A 19042-nucleotide genomic window follows, 5' to 3' on the forward strand; every position below is an offset into this window, starting at 1 on the left:
TCATTTTGTCAACATGTATGCGACTTTTTTCAGTATTGTACTTTGGTATTTGGGTTTTAAAAAAAATGTGTGTGGTCAATTTGTTTCAAAAAAGAATTGTACTACGGGTTTAAATTACTATTTCTTGCATTAAACTGAAGTATATTGCAGTAGCCAAATAACCCCTTGATAACAAAAACCCAAAGCAGATTAGAAAATGCAACCATTAATGTTATATGATAATTGATAAATGTGTTGACGAGGTACTAAAAAACTGACCAAGTCCTTGATAGCTTATATACTTACATTTATATGTTTGTATTACATCATACTAATAGACTGAATAATAATATGTTGAACCAAACATATGAATATCTAGAATGTTTTGCTGTAAGTTACAATCCAATCCAAACAGAGACATCTCCATTTCAAATTGTAGGATAGAACATAAAATAACAATGTAGTTTCTAAATGGATCCCTTCTACCCAAGTTATTAACTCATATTATTAACTCTCTGATTGAATTCCCCAAATTAAAGTAACATGAACTTTTTTGGATTAAAAATGGAAGTATCATGATGTTTTTGACGTAAATATGTAAATACCATCCCATTTTTGGCTTAATTCCTGTCAAGTGATTTACTTCTCTAATATTGCACATTCAAACCTGTCAATCAAAATGAAAATATGTTATAATATTTTTTTTATTCATGCTTGTTAAGAAACGACTTAAAATATGCTAAACAAAAACTTTAGATCGAATTAAGCATTCACATTGAGACAATCACCTGTATATAAAAGTGAAAGTCATAACCTTTTGACAAAAAAAAATAAAATAGGATGGATATGAACTCTTCTAACCAAAAAGATTAGAAGAATCTAAAATAAAATTATGAAGTTTTAGAAGTTGAAATAATTTTTATGAGCGTTAAGCTCTGTATCCACCATCCCTCAGCCTTGCAATGAGTCCTTTGATTACAATGCTACCCAATAGATCCTCTACTGAAAGCAATGAAAAACATACCATATTTACTTATTTATAAAGATTTTTATTAAATCTTGAGTCGTCGATATCTTATAAACCAGATCATATATTGAAAACAAGCATATTTGTAAACATAGATAGAAAAGGATAAAAGGGAGAGAATGATGATGGTCATGGTGAAGGGAATGAAGAACAAATGGTATGGGAAAGATGATTTACCATGTTTCATTGTGTGTAACCCCCATTTGGGGTTTAAGCTCTTTGTAAACTCACAGCATATTACAAATCTTACAACATTTTCAAAGCTAACCACATATTCGATAGTCTTTTGAGTGGTTCAGAGAAAACATTCAAATATGAATTTCCTGTCTTTTAAAGTATCTTACTGGGAGGATGATGTATGAAAACGCCTTCACACACAACAAAGACATCATAAAAAGAGCCTTCTTGAAGCAAGAATAGCTTATGTCCCTTGGCCCTAATGATTACCAACAAAATCAACCCTACACATAATTCAAAGGTGAGACCTCGCAAGTTGGCTATAACATCTTCGCACAAACCTAAAGTGTCAGAAAAATGTTAAAAAGAACAAGCGCAACAAAGTCACAAACAAAATACAACCCCATAAAAAAGACCTCATTTACTTGTTTCATGTTAACACAAACAATCCTAGAATTATGACTATTACTCACACATAAATACCAAAAAGTAATATGTGCTTACTAAAATCAGTCCCCTACCACAAATCTTGCACCAACATCTTATGGAAGCATGACAACAGGGGTGCCAATTTCCAGCTCATGTTCATCTCTTTCACATGCATTAATACCAAAGAGGAACAGATTTCTAAAGTACCAACAGATTAAAGAACACGTAGGTGGCTGTTAAAATGGCAGTTACATTGGTGCACCAAGATAACTTCATTGGTAAGCTACAAAAAAGAGGACCAATCGAGCAAATGAAAAATTAAACTTGATAAATCAAAACCAACATCAAGATTAATTTCAAAGAAAGATGATGAATTTAGAATTATCAAATTTCTTTCAAGGCGAATTAAACTTACAAGCGAGCCACATATATCGTCGTCCTTCCTGACAACATCATGATTTAGAGATCTGCAATAGTGAGCCTAAAACTATCAGTACATCAAAAACGGCATGGTCCGACTTTACGTAATAGGTTGGTTATAAAGTTGAATGAAGAATCTTTGAGTGATGAAGCAACATGAGGAGGAATGAAGCTTTTGATTGACAAAACATGGGAGATTTGGAGAATAAAACCTGTTAGAATGTGATTTGGAGAATAAACCAACAAACCAAAAAATCAAGCACACCAGTTTAATAAACCGAATTCAGTTTAAAAATTAATCTTCCACTTGTTTGTTTGGTATCACAAACCTTCTTCTTGTCGCATATGCTGACTTAAAGTGTCAGATTTAGGGTAGACAGACAGATGGTAGCAAGGACTCGATTTTAAACAAACAATTATACACTCACCATAAGTACCACCTAAACCGACATCCTTGGACGAGGCAATGGAGATGTGGAGGGGCCGATGGAGGTGGGATAGGGATAATGACGATGACGATTGGTGATGGGCATATTAGGGTTTCACACATAGAGAATGAGATGCGTACACTGGATGGTTATAGAATCGATCAACCGAAATTAAAGGAAGGTTGGCAGTATTTACTAAGATTTAGGATTCAACATAGACTCGTCAGAGATTAAAGGGGACTTGGTAAAACTATGAAGATAAGGGGTGTTTGGTTTAGCTTTTCACAACTAAAAGTCCTTTTTGTAAAAGAAAAAAATCAAAAAGATGTTTGGCAAATTAGTAACTTTTGAAGTTTTAATACAAGGAAAAACATCTTTTTGGAAAAGTCAAGATTTCCTGACTTTTTGTAACTTTTTTTAAAAGAACTTTTGAGCTTTTAAAAGCTAAGCCAAACACCCCCTAAGATAATAACGATGGAAAGATAAAGAGCCCAGTCAAAATGAAATAAGATCTTCTATTTTTGCATTATATACTTATACATGTTGTATTATTTTTTGTACAATTTGATTTAAATATTATTAAATTTAAAATTTAATATTATTTTATTAGTAACTATTTGTATTTTTAGCTTAATAATTTGAACGTTTTAAATCTATTTTTAGAAATAATAAGGTTTCTATATAATATATATAGTAAGATATGATTTTGAATTATTGAGAACTCAATTATCGGTGAAAACCTTATTATAACTTTTGCAAAACATATCTTTCCTAACTTTTCTCAAAACTAAGTACACAAATAATGAAGTGCTTAATTCACTGATTTTGTTTTTATGAAAAAATGTTTTTTTAGTAAACGTACATATGTGCAAATTTATGAATTTTCATATATGCACATTTATGATTTCTTTTATTTTTTAAATTAAGTTAAGGATTTATCTTTTAATGAACGTCTTAATATTGGTAAAAAATATTAAAAACTATTGACATGGTTTTGGAAAAAGTTCTAAAGTTTTCTCAAAATTTTGAGTTCTCTCTCCCTCCCCCCCCCCCCCCCCTCTCTCTCTCTCTCTCTCTATATATATATATATATATATATATATAATATATATATATATATATATATATATATATATACTAGACGTGTACTCGCGTAAAGCGGCAGCGACAAATAGTATCCGGATGGTGATTAATTTACTTCGGTGAATAGTTTAATTGCGGCTATCCGATCAAACCATAAAAACCTTTAAGTATAATCAAGTTACAATATTGATAATTTTTTCGTTTTTACAATCCTCAAACATTGAAAAATCCATTTACGTGTGTTTTCTTTGTGAATTGCAATTAATCACTCATTCATAATGTTAACTTCTAATTACCGTAACATCTTAACTTGTTTCACAACTTTGACCGGTTTGCTGGGTTGTAAATTCAATTCGTTTTTTTTTCAATCTATTTTAAGTTGTTTTTGTAGTCCTGAAATTATTTTAAGTTATAAATTTAACACAAATGTTTATCTATTTATTTGTTTATTATAGCATTTTACTTTTATTTTTTAACAATATATTTTTCAACTTTTTTTATCATTACCTCTCCGGAAAATCCTATGGTGTGAAGAAAACCATCGGAACATATCACGCCCGAATTTAAAATTTTCAACCTAGTAAATATACAAATACCATGATATAATGGTTATAGATTTGATATCAATTAAGATTTTCAACCTACTAAATATACAATTGTTATATGTGTATTGAATAGTAAACATAAGTTGATTCTACATGATGTAGTAGGTTTGGTACCTCTTAAATTTCAAGAAATGTCTAAAATACTTTATATATATATATATATATATATATATATATATATATATACACACACACACACACACACACAAACCGTTTACCCGTGCTAAGAGACGGGTTGTGAATAATTTGTTTCGGTAATAATTCATTCGAGAATTTATTATATTTCAAGGAACACAAAATAGATACACACTATTATCGGTTTTTGCGGCAAACAATATGGTTACCATTCTAACCATCGTAATAAATAACTAAAAGAGTTAATTTTTAGTGTGCAAGTTATTTTGATAGCCCTAAATTAGGGTGCATTTTATTCTTTTACTTAATTTGACCAATTCTAGAAGTTAGGGTGCATTTTATTCTTTTACTTAATTTGACCTATTCCAACAAAAAAAACCATGGGAGTGTTCGATTTCATATTTTGTCTATCAAATGCCATCTAATGTATATACAATACAATATTCATCTCAATAACTAAATACTATAGATAGTTAATAGTTTATAATAATCAGACATCATAAAGTTAATAATAATAATAATAAACCACTTGCATTTACTACTTTATAGATTACGAATTTCATGTTTTTAATAAATATTAATATTTCTATCATTCAAGTATATAGATGTTAACAAAATATCGATTTTAAGAATTTAAAGGATAAGTTTTACTCATTTTATATAGTTAGGTTTGCACGACATGCTTCTCAAAAGGGTATCTTAATAATTTGCCACTCAAATAGGTTAATTTACACAACATTGAGACGAAAATGTCTTATGCAAAAAATTTGACCAACGATACTACATCGTTTACAAAAATTGGTTGTTATTTAATGCACTTCTAGAATTAATAAAACGAACAAATTAAGCTTTAGCAATTGGGTATATTCTATATTTAAAATCTGATAAGAAGATTTCAGTTGAAGACATAACCAATTAGAACTTCTTTCATTAAATCTCCAGTTTAAACAATTACTGAATTCTAACATTAAATATACCCCTCCCCTACCACAGTGATACACAAATACAGTCACAGACACACATTCACTATCTTCTCAATATAAGACAATAGTAAGTACAGTACATAATAAGGTGTCATTTAAAAGATTCGATGTCAGCTGATGTTTTTGGTGTTGCTTTGTAGTCTGGTTAATGATTCAAAGTTAGTTATCGTGAGTTTTTTCAGAGTTTTTTCTTGGTGGAAAGAGAATCTGTTAGCAATAAACATATCTAACCGTGTGATAGGTTGTAGAAACTTGATCTCAAAATACAATGGATTTTTTAGATCAAAAGCATGTTTGCAAGGAAGAGGAGGTTCCATGATCTACACAATTATTTAACTATGTGATTTAAAATGTCAACTTGGTTCCTCTTTAACCTTCTTGAAAACATCATGACAAATAGACAATTGAAAACAACCCATCAACAAAAATCGGGTAGTGTAGTAGGGGAGGGGAAGAAAGATAAGGATGACACGGTCAGGGATGGTGTTATGGTCTCAGGTGGGTGGTGGTTATGTGTACTCAGTGGCTAACAGAATCTTGTGACATAGCATTCATCTCTCTCTTGTACTTAACTTGGTCGTTTTTCTATTCATTCAAACAAAAAAACATCAAAACAAAAACTCAAATAAATAAAAACAAATCTTAGCTGATGAATCAATTTAAAAAATAAATAGAGAATTGCATATTCCCTTTCCACGAAAATCTAAAAAAAAAAAAAAAACATTTTCAGCTTCATTCCATTCCTCTGTTTTGCTTTATAATTTGCAAATATTGTTGTTTCTTAACCATTTGTTGTTTCTGTTGAAACTATAAAAAAACAAAAATGAACATGTAGTGAGAAAGAGGGCAATTTTGTGCCCCGAGAATGCCAAGTGGATACCGGTCCACTCAGTTGGGTCTAATCTACATTTTGTCTATATTTTGATGAATATGTCGAAAAAAAGTAGGAAAAAGTAAACACACCAAATGTCAAATGATAAACACTAACGATAGGGGAAAAAGAATTCAGAGTAAAAAAGAATTCATGCATACATGGTACTCTGCTTCAGGTATGCCAAGATGCTCACTATCAATGTCTATAATTTTCATCTCGAACTTAACAATCTTATCTTGCGATGTGGGACATGAGATAAAATCATCATTTTATGAAAATAGAAACAAATTAGGATGCTTAACCACAATAATTTGTTAAACTACCATTAATTCTCAAGCTTCTCCTACGTCTAGTCAGACTCAATATCCACCATATCCATCCAACCAAATCAAATGGAGGATTAGGAATACCTATATAGAGACATCAAAATATTTTTTCCTTGAAAGACTTTTAATTGATCATGAAGCATATGTCACATTTCTAGAATTTCAAGTAAAAAAACGAGAAAAGATGATCAAATCATCACTACTTGATAGCAGCTCTTCCAGCAGAAACTCTATTTTTTTATAAATTCTCTTTCAGGCATTGCATCAACCATTTTCTTCGCATCCACAAACTAGACACATAAGTACATGTTCTTCAATAAATATCACATGTAAAATAAAAAAATAACATGCAAAATTACAGAAAAACTACTTGATAATCTTTCATACTTTCTCCACCCTCCAAATATTAGAAAACTATATGTTTCAATACATATCATCTATCTTCAACCGAAAAACTACTTGATAATCTTTATAGTTTTAGGTAAATGGAATCAGAGTATAGGACATCAAGAATAGAGAAGAAATTTTAATTTATATTGATGAAAACGCAACTACAAGAAGGTTTTTTATAGTCTCTTGAAATCTTCAGCTGATTCGAGAGGGGCGTCTGGAGAATGAACGACGGAATCATGCTGTCGTTGGTAACAAAATTTTTGAGTTGGGAAATATGAGTAGGAAAGGATAAAGGCTGAGATTTTTTGTTCTTACTACAACTGATGGATGGAAGACATCAATGGTGACAGTGGCAACGCTTGGCGATAGTTGTTGTGCTTCCTTAGAAATGGAGAGGTGGTGGTCGACGATATTCTTCCAAACCCCCCCCCCCCCCCCCCAAAAAAAAAACACCAGATAGGACAGTCTATGTGGAAGTTTTGTAAGTGGAAATAACATCAGCAACCATGGTTTATAAGTAGTAATAGACCCAAAACTAAACGTAACAAAAGAAACTCATACATATGCAAGAACAGAAGCGAGGAAGGGACATCAATTTACCGATGGAAGGTCTAGGATGTAAGATTTGTCATTGCACTTGCTCTAGCCTTGGGTTTGGAGAGAAAACGCGGATGATAGGAAAGAGAAAGAATAGGAGGCAATGAAAGTTTAAATGGGTGCTAGGGTTTCTAAATAGATTGTTGAAGAAAGCTCCATTCAAAATTTTAATTATATCAAAGGTGAACGAAGATTGAGGGATGATGAACAATTGTAATTGACCAAGAACGTAGGTGATATATATGGTATTATTTAATTTCAATTTTTCAATGGTTGAATGGATAAGATATGATTTTAGTTAATGCATAAAATTGTTGTAATTGTTGCTTCAAGGGGTATACCTTTTAAAATTCAGCATTTGAGGATAAATGTTTATTAAAAGATATATATATATATATATATATATATATATATATATATATATATATATATATATATATGAACGAAGATTGAGGGATGATGAACAATTGTAATTGACCAAGAACGTAGGTGATATATATGGTATTATTTAATTTCAATTTTTCAATGGTTGAATGGATAAGATATGATTTTAGTTAATGCATAAAATTGTTGTAATTGTTGCTTCAAGGGGTATACCTTTTAAAATTCAGCATTTGAGGATAAATGCTTATTAAAAGATATATATATATATATATATATATATATATATATATATATATATATATATATATATATATATATACGAAGTCATTCAAATCTATATGTTTTAAGACATATCATCTATCTTCAACCATATTCATTTGAAACTCCTAACTTTTTATCATATGCTAATTAATTACCCGATTAATTGAAATATTTTGCCTATATAAGAAGATTATTTCATGTTTACTCACAATAAAGAAACATTTTGAATGATGAAATATCTTGGGGGTAATGTGACAACCCGAAATTTCAATCTTGTAAAGTCATTCAATTCAATCAAAAGTCAAACTAGTTTTTGCTGACTTTTAGCTTTGTTAAGGGTCTGTTTGAGAGTTCTAAGCCTAGTACACTCAAGGATTGGGTGTTAGGAGGTGTTAACTTAAGATCATTGAGTTGCAATCGAGCTGGAACCACCTTCACAAGGACTTCACGGTCGCAAACTAGGGTTTGCGGCCGTAAAATCATGTTGGCCATGAACCCCTCTTCATAAGTATGAAGATCCTTCATTTTGCTTCATTTCTCACATCTTCATGTCAAGAACTCTCAGTTCTTTCTCAAGTATCATCAAGGATATCTCCCTTGAGCTTCAAAAGTGTAAGTGATTCTTGCATCCTTTCTTGATAACCTTCTTATTCAAGTGAAACCCTATGATTTCATCCATGAATTCATCTCTTTTGGGCTTAGATCTTCAAGAACACCAAGAACACACACTTGTTCTAGGGGCTGTAAACACCTTCAAGACTTCCATTAAGTAAGTATCCTTTTTTATACTTGTTATTCATTAGAAGTTCTTGATTTCCAACCAAGAAACAACCAAATTTGCATGATCTTCAAGAGTTCATGGCCGTGAACCCTTCATAAGATCTTGATTGGGTTGTGAACACTTCATCCATGGCCATAAACCCTTCTTAGTTCATGTGGTGGCCATGAACCCTTCAACCCATTGCCTTGAACCCTTCATACGATCAAGCCTAGGGCCGTAAACACTTCATGTGTGGCCATGAACACATCCTTGTATGGCCGTGAACACCCTTTTATACAATCATATGTGATTGTAACACTTCATTCCAAGTGTTTCCTAGCACCTAAGGTTGTTCCCTTACATTATTAGTTGTTATATACACTAATTATATACATATATGTGTCATTATATGCTTAATAGGATCTGTTGTGCTCCAGACTTCACTTGTCATACTTAGCATCCTATATCGATCTTACATTCGAATCACTCACGACAAGTGAGTTCATACAATAGGGAAATCGTACGACTGCATGGTGTTCCCATATCCATTATCTTTGATAGAGAAAGTAGATTCACTTCAAGGTTCTAGCGGTCGCTACAAGGTTCCCTAGGAACTAGGCTAGACATGAGTACAGCCTACCATCCGCAAACCGACGGACAAAGTGAGAGGACTATTCAAACTTTGTAAGATATGTTGCGAGCCTATGTGATAGAATTTAGGGAATGCATAGGATACTCATTTACCCCTTGTCGAGTTCTCCTAGAATAACAATTATCACACAAGCATAAAGGTTGCTCCATTTGAAGCCCTTTGTGGCCGAAAATGCAGATCCCCTCCGTGCTGGGCTGAGGTGGGTGACACACAATTAGCTAAAGGATGAGTTCCTGACAGCACTCTCACAGGTTCGAAAATCATTTGGGAAATGACAAAGAAGATCGTCCAGATTCGTGAACGATTGAAAGCCTCTAGAGACCGACATAAAATCTACGTAGACAAGAGAATGAAACCTTTGGAATTCCAGGTTGGTGACCGTGTTCTATTGAAGGTCTCACCCTGGAAGGGTTTGATATGATTCTAAAAGCATGGGAAGCTAAATCCAAGATACGTAGGGCCTTTCGAGATTCTCGCTAGAATCGGCCCTGTAGCTTACACAGTCAAACTACCTCACAAACTTAGTAGCGCACACCCTACTTTCCACATTTCGAACCTGAAAAAGGGTCTATCTGGAAAGACTCTTGTTATCCCACTCGAAGAAATTGAGATTAACAAGAGCCTTAACTCCGTGGAAGAACCAGTAGAGATCATGGACCGTGAGGTCAAGCAAACAACGCAAAGCCGTATCCCAATAGTAAAGGTTCGCTGGGATGCCAAGCGGGGACCTGAATTCACTTGGGAGCACGAGGATCAAATGAGATTGAAATATCTTCATCTTTTCCCTTAATTATCTGTAATTGCTTAAACTCTAATTTCGAGACGAAATTCCCTTTAACGGGGGGATGATGTGACAACCCGAAATTTCTATCTTGTAAAGCCATCCAATTCAATCAAAAGTCAAACTTGTGTCTGTTGACTTTTAGCTTTGTTAAGGGTCTGTTAGAGAGTTCTAAGACTAGTACACTCAAGTATTGGGTGTTAGGAGGCGTTAACTTAAGATCATTAAGTTGCAATCGATCCGGAAACACCTTCACAAGGAGTTCACGGCCGCAAACTAGGGTTTATGGCCGTAAACCCATGTTGGACGTGAACCCCTCTTCATAAGTATGAAGATCCTTCATTTTTCTTCATTTCTCACATCTTCAAGTCAAGAACTCTCATTTCTCTCTCAAGTATCATCAAGGATACCCCCCTTGATCTTCAAAAGTGTAAGTGATTCTTCCATCCTTTCTTGATAGCCTTCTTATTCAAGTGAAACCCTATAATTTCATCCATGAATTCATCTCTTTTGGGTTTAGATCTTCAAATCACCAAGAACACACACTTGTTATTGGGGTCGTAAACACCTTCAAGACTTCCATTAAGTAAGTATCCTTTCCTTATACTTGTTATTCATTAGATTTTCTTGATTTCCAACCAAGAAACAACCAAATTTGCATGATCTTCAAGAGTTGACGGTCATAAACCCGTCATATGGCCGTGAACCCTTCATAAGATCTTGATTGGGTCGTAAACACTTCATCCATGGTTATAAACCCTTCTTAGTTCATGTGGTGGCCGTGAACCCTTCAACCCATGGCCGTAAACCCTTCATAGGATCAAGCCTAGGTCCGTAAACACTTCATGTGTGGCCGTGAACACTCCTTGGTCATGAACACATCCTTGTATGGCCGTGAACACCCTTTTATACAATCATATGTTATTGTAACACTTCATTCCAAGTGTTTCCTAGCCCCTAAGGTTGTTCCCTTACATAATTAGTTGTTATATACACTATTTATATACATATATGTGTCATTATATGCTTAATAGGATCCGTTGTGCTCAAGACTTCACTTGGCATACTTAGCATCCTATATCGATCTTAAATTTGAATCACTCACTATAGGTGATTTCATACCCCTAAACTTATCTTTTAATGATTTTAAATGCTTTTAATGGTGGGGGGGGGGGGGGTGGAATACAAGTAGAAAACAATATAGTTATATTATCAATCACATGTGATTTTTAACTATCAAACAAGAGGATTTCTTATACTTCAAAATTGTGTTATCAAACAAACTGTTTCAAATCATTTTATAAACTGACAGCAAGTCATCAATAACCATTTAAATGGTTAAAACTCTTTTATATGATAAACTCTTTATTGTTTTACAAAAGTCTTTTAAAACTTATATATTGTCAAAATCATGTCTATATAGATATAGTTATATAAATAAGGTTGAAAGGGCTTAGGACTGATACCTCGCTTTATTTTCTGTTCCTTGTTTGGTTGTGGACTTAGGGTATCGGTTGTTTGTTCGAGTTTCGTTTAAATCTTAGTTATATATTATGTATATGTATGTAGATATGAAAGTTCTTCCAATCAGTTCAATACCTTTAGGTAGAGGATTACTACTTACTATTTCTAGAACAATGAAACATACATGAGTCAATTCAAACATATTATAACAAGAACATAAGGAACATACTATACACTAGAACAGAAGGAACATATTATACACTAGAACAGAAGGAACATACTATTCACATACAATAACAAAGATAACATTAATGTAAGCCACTACTTCACGGCATGGCAATATATTGTTGTGTCACATTTTGTAACCAGAGTCTCCTGGAGGGATAGTGTGAGTTTATGTATAGATCTATATGACATTGACCATCCTACACCTTGCTGCTAGCTACAGTGGGACCTGCAGGTCTACGGGTGACGAATGTCATACCATTTCAACGTCTTTGATCGTCGTGTTTTACTAGTCAATCAAGTATGGTTATAACTTGTATTCTTAGGTCACCAGTAGATAGGTACTGATGACCAGGTTTTGAGAAGACAGAGCATGTTCAAGTCTCGTCTTTTATTTTGATACATAATTTGGTGTCTTTCAAATTTTACACAGAACACACTTGTATTAAATTATATTATTAATGCAATGGATGATGTTGTTGCTTCTTTTACTATTGTGTATTGTTATGATACTGTACATGACGTTCTCCGCCCCCGAACATTTCTGCCGTTCTGGTTTGGAGGTGTGACAGACAACTAAAAGAGGATATGGTAATCATGTTTTAAAAAACCTAAATAGTATTAGAGTGATTTTCTTGGTTTGAACTCATATTTATACATTTTTCTTTCTATTTTCTATAAATTTCATGAAAATGTTTATAATTGCATATGATTGCATATTTGGAGCCAAAAACTATATCACAAAAAAAAATAAAAATAAATAAATAAATAAAACAAATAACAAGAACTAAAACTTAAAGATAGTATACAAAAAGTGATATAACGAATATATGTGTATACCAACTTACAAATTGTATTTCTCAAGTATTTTGAATGGTAAACAAACACACATTCTCTATAAATATGTTAATCTAAATAAATAATAAATAAATGTAGACTTATAAATATTATAATTAATTTTATTACAATAGGTTTGTAGTTTTCTATGTAATGTTTTAATTTTATGCTTATTTAAAATAATATAATATTAAAAAAAAGGTTGATTTATTACATATTACATACTAATAAATAAAGAATTAACACATTTCCAACATTGATATACATTAAAGGTTAATCAATTCCATATTGTCAAATAACTTTTTCTATCCATTCTTTAAATAGTCGTTTTCTAAAACACACGGAGATTGTGTGGAAACACAATATACCAAAATAAGTTTTAACAAAAAAATCAAAATCATAGAAATAACGTACTATTTTTTTTATTGATATAGGAACGGTTTTATTATAATACTAGGCGAACAGAAACACCCATATAGTTGAAGTCTTTTTTAATATAACAATAATGTTGTTGTTAAATTTGATATAATATTTCGTATACTAAATTGATATAATGTATTGATTATTTTAAATTATATGATAATATAGACATCTATTATAACTGCATAATCTCAATCGTTTGAATAACTTCTACCTGCGAGTTATACATAAATAAAACTAAATATAATATATGGTTTAATTTTTATCATTATAATTATTTACAACATTAAACATTGTTTTTTTTAAGTTAACAATATAATCATTTATATAAAGTTATTTTTAATTGTTGTCGTTGTATGTTATTTTAAGCTACTTATTTGAAAACTTTTAACGATTATAACTTTAGGAAATATTTTAGTTAAATTGAGATTACAACTTAGTTTTTACATTTATCACTAAAATTTATCACTTTTAACTATTTACAAAATATTCTTTGTTTTTTTAAGTGGAACTGAAATTTATATTTAAGTTGACATTATAATGTTATATTTAAAATAACAATTTAAGTATTTTGTCAAAACTGTTTAAAAGTGGTAGTTTTAAACTGATAATGGTTTACATACAAGAACATATTAAATCTAATAAATTAAGTATAATATGTTAAAAGTTAAAGACATAACTTTATAAGTAGAAGTAAATATATTATTTTAAAATTGAAATTTAGTATATTTATGATTACACTTTAGATTTGATATTTATTTAACCTTATTAACCAACTTATAATCATTATTAGAAAAACACTACAATTAATCACTTTTAACTATTTACAAAATATTTTTTGGGTTGTTTAAGTTAAAGTAAAATTTATATTTAAGTTGACTCTCTAATATTATATTCAAATTAATAATTTAAGTATTTTATACAAATTGTTCCAAAATTGTATCTTTAAAATAATAATGGTTTACATCCAACAATATATTAAAACTGATAAATTAAGTATAGTATGTTAAAAGTTAAAAAAAAATCACTTAATAAGTAGAAGTAAATATATTATCTTAATATTGAAATTTAGTTTATATATTATTACACTTTAGGTTTGATATTTATTTAACCTTATTAACCAACTTATAATTATTATTAGAAACAAATTGAAAAGTCATGAGAGTTTCAAATGAATGCGGTGAAAGGAAAAATACTTCATTTATAATATAGTATGATATGATATGATATGATATGATATGATAATACTATACATTAATATTATTCATTTAATTAATTAACCATATTTTAAAAACATAACTTCTATTAAATTAAGTACCATAAATATCAATTAAACACCATATGTAAAAAAAATCCTCATAAGTTATAGTGGTTTAATGTTAAATAATCTTTATTAAAGTAAAATAAAAATCCAATAGAATTAATTAACAAAAAATGTATTGAAATGTATACTCTTAGTTTAGAATATATTATATTATTGTTTGATTATGTTCTATCTTCGAGTATTTGACTGATATAATTATAAAAAATTATGATTATATTACTAATGAATAATTTACTCGAATATATGTAAATGAACAAAAAAATACAATAACAAGGCGACACATAAATTTTCAATATAATAAAACGAAAATGTAAAGAATAAGTGGATTTTAAAAGTATTATGTAACTTTTTTAATAATGAGAAAATGAAGTTTGAAAGTAATTAACAATAATAAAAATAATGTACAACATAAAATTATAAATTATATTACATTACCTAATAACAGTGGTTGATATTTCTATATAACCATCATTATCAAAACTTAAAGATAGTCAAATAAATAATTTTTAAAATGATTAACCATACTAAATGTTAAAAATAACATTATTATTCAAAAATATTTACATTTAAAAATAAACTTAATATAAGATTTATTAGTCATACTCAATATCAATAACATAAACATTTTTGAATCACATATATTTTCCAAAATTGTAACCATATAATTTTAACCTGTGCAACGAATAAACATACAATCACACACACACACATATATATATATATATATATATATATATATATATATATATATATATATATATATATATATATATAAAAGAAAGAAAGAAAAGCTGGGGGGGGACAATATAGTTGTTAAAGTTGTCCATAATTATGAGAGGCCCAACATGTCTTCCTTGTTATCTAGCCTTTAGGTAGTTCTGGTTCTGAGGCTCTTCTTACGTCTTCGATTTAAATAAATGTATATAGTATATTAGAAACTATCAACAAATTATATATATATATATATATATATATATATATATATATATATATATATATATATATATATATATATATATATATATATATATATATATATATATATATATATATATATAAAAGATCAAATGAGAACTAATAAATATGAAGAACCCTAAGAACCATTTATTTTTACATTATAATTAAGGTTATTATTATATTTTGATTTTTCTTAAGTTTTTTATAAATATAAAAAGATAATAAGGGCATAATGGTATTTGTGTAAAACCCGTTCCGTTACTTTTGAGTTTGATCAGATAATATTCTTTCATAATAGCCAAGAAGAAAAACTATCTCATGTCCTTTAACCTCCTCTAATGAACACCACCACAATCACTACCACCAATGGTGACGTCACCGCTGGTGGTGACGTTACCACCACCAACGGCGACCTCACCACCGTGATCACATTTGGTGGCGGATTTTAGATCTCGAACCATCGTTACCTCTGCTTCGTTAGATCTTTGATTTACCTTTGCCATCTCTTCCTACTGGTAAATTGTTATCTTTAAAAGCATAAGTTCCAGTTCATTCCAGATCTGTGATTTCCGGCTCAAATCTACATTATTCGCCTCTAGATCTAAAATTTTCTACTACGGATCTAACTTTCTACCGCTACAGATCTGTGAAGTGTGATTCGTTTCTGACCTCCGACCTAGCTAAAACACCAGAAAACGTTGCATGTTTTCGTTCTCTCTTTTTCTCTCTCTCTCTCTCTCTATCTATCTCCCTCTCCTTTTCCCTCTCTTCTCTAATGATCTAACATCAACGACCTCCTTTATCCAGCTCTACAACTTTAGCAAGAGACGTGGATTTACCAAAACCACCTTCCTCTAGATATGCTTTGTTTCTGATTCCTCTAGATCTGCTCTATCTCCGACCACCTCCAGATATCTTGCTCATCTCTGACCACCAAGTTCCTTCATACGTCGCAACTTATGCTCAGATCAATGCATTTCCCATTGTCTTCGCCGACCCTCAAGCTGTATACCTCTCCTGATTTCGAATTATGTCCTTCACGATGAGCATTTTGTAAATCTAGTGGAGTTTCACTCAAATCGAGGTAATATGACTTCAAATTTGCTTTTGTGCTTGAAGTTTTTGTGTTTTGATGCATATTTTGAACATAAAGTTATGATTTTGCTTTACTTGTGGTTTTGAATATTAGTATATGCCTTTATAAAAATAATAGCTTTTTTCTTATGGAATTTTTTCAAGGTGTTTGATTTTTATGAAGTGATTGTGCATCATATCTCTATGATGCATTTTTTATAGTCTTTTCTTTGTGTTAATGTGATTTTGATGTTTTAATCTCTCAGTTGTCGTCTACTTTTGTTAATCTTTGTTTTATCTATGGTTAAGTTGTGAATGTAGAATCTTTTTAAATTAAATTATGAATTTATTGTATTAAACTGTAAATTTTGTGTATTAAACCGTGAATTGATTGTATTAAGAGCTTTAATTTGATAATATGGATGTGAATGCATACTTTTTAAACTGTGAATTTATTGTCTTAAGCTGTGAATTTTGTGTATTAAGCTGTGATTTTTGTATTTTAAACTATAATCGACTGCATTAAGCTATGAATTTTCTATTTAAATTATGAATTTTGTATATTAAACTATGATTTTTTTTGTATTAAGATATGAATTTTGTGTATTAAAATGTTAATTAACTGTATTAAGAGTTTTAAGTTGATAATATAACTGTAAATTTATATTTTTTGTGTATTAAACAGTGAATTTATTTTATTAAGATGTGAATATTGTTTGTTAAGCTGTGATTTTTGTGTTTAAATAGTAATTTAACTTCATTAAGCTGTGAGTTTTCTGTTTAAAATGTGAATTGTCTGTATTAATTTGTGAATCTTTAATTAATTTTGTGAATATATATGATTTATGTATGAATGTTTGTATTAATTTTCTTGTGCATACTTTTTTTCATTTTGTATAAATATGCAAGAATGTATTAGTTTTTATAGTTATTTTGCATTAAACTCTGAATAAGTGAACTAATTGATTTTTTTAAATTTTGAATATAATATTTAAGCTTTCAATTAATGACTTTATAAACAGATCTAATTTAGAAGGAATGATGATTGCGACAATGGCACATGTGGTTGGTGCTGTGTGTGAGCTTGTGGTGGTAGAGTTTCGGTTTGGTTTCTTTCGATATATGAACTAGTGTATAATGGATTGTATTATCTGATATTGTGAATTATATGTATTAAACTTAAAATGGTCTGTATTAAGTTGTATATTTTATAAAAAAATTTGTGTTAAAATATGAATGAAGGTATGCATGAAAATATTAAATAGTGTATTACTGAATTAATATGTTTATTAATTTTTTAGTATAATATTTTAAATTGTGAATATGTCCTATACATGCTATATTTTTTTAAGAAAATCTACAATTTAGAAGAAAGAAAATTAAAATTTTCAATGCATAATTCTATTTTTTTTATAAATATTATAATTTTGTATCTCTAGCTGCAAAAATGAAATTGCATGTGTTAAAAAGTATTAACAAAAAAAGAGAATTACAATGTATGTTTTATTAAACTATGAATACGACCAGAAAAATGTTATTGAATTTGGTGTTAGTCTGACGGCGGTCCGATCTTGGTCCGACTATGGTCCAACGATATTCAAACAACAAGTGATAACTAGTTGTAAACTAGGAAATGGAAAATTATGCTTGATATTCAAACAACAAGTGATAACTAGTTGTAAACTAGGAAATGGAAAATTATGCTTGATATAATATTAATGCTAGATTTGTCCAAAAACCCCTTAATGAAAACATCTGAAAAAAATGGTTTTTAGGATTCTTAACTTTTTTAGTGTTAGGACATGATTTGTGGTTTATACTTTACTTTTGATAGCTTTTATAGTTCTTGGTCTAGGACCGAAAACACCATGTTTTCGGTGGTGTTTTGGACCGAAATCACAATGTGATTTCGGTGGGCTTAATGATGCTTTCGGTCAGCCTGGGCTTGGTTCTTTTAAGGCTTTGTACTAAGTTTGTATAAATAGTTTTTCAGCCATTTAGGAGTTAGAGTTGTTGATCATTATTGTTTTCGGTTGTTAAGAAGATCTTGGTGTACCAGACGATTTCAACTAATAAATCGTGTGCATTGAGAGTTATTTGTGTGTTCTTGAATCACTGTATGATTTACATTCCACATTCTTTAGATAGTTTGATTGATATCGTATTGATCTATGTTTTTTGGGACTTACAATTGGTATCAGAGCAAGGATTGGTATCAATCAAATTGACCAAATATTAACCATTTCTTGGAGTTTTTCTTGGTGCTTTTGAGTTCTTTTTGACGAAATTATTGCCATTGTTCTTTTTATTTTTCACCATTTTAGAGATTTTGATTGAAATTGGTCTTAATTAATTACCAATTTCGTGTTTTTCGCATTTTTGGGCGTCTTCGGTCAAAACCTAGGAGTTCGCGGCGGCAAGCTCAGGTTCTCGGTTAGGTTTGAGAG

General features: G+C 30.2%; 1 long non-coding RNA gene across 1 annotated transcript; it reads right to left on the bottom strand.

Annotated features, from left to right (window-relative positions):
- Positions 1 to 253: 253 nt before the first annotated feature.
- LOC145100295 (uncharacterized) lies at positions 254 to 2641 on the bottom strand. The gene is made up of 3 exons (XR_013704953.1): positions 2461 to 2641; positions 2028 to 2079; positions 254 to 1895 (listed from the first exon to the last, which is right to left on the bottom strand). It is a non-coding gene; the product is annotated as an uncharacterized LOC145100295 (long non-coding RNA).
- Positions 2642 to 19042: the final 16401 nt, after the last annotated feature.

Source organism: Lactuca serriola, chromosome 4 (assembly GCF_051521515.1).
Source record: "Lactuca serriola cultivar US96UC23 chromosome 4, Lser_US96UC23_V15, whole genome shotgun sequence".
NCBI classification, from domain to species: Eukaryota; Viridiplantae; Streptophyta; class Magnoliopsida; order Asterales; family Asteraceae; genus Lactuca; species Lactuca serriola.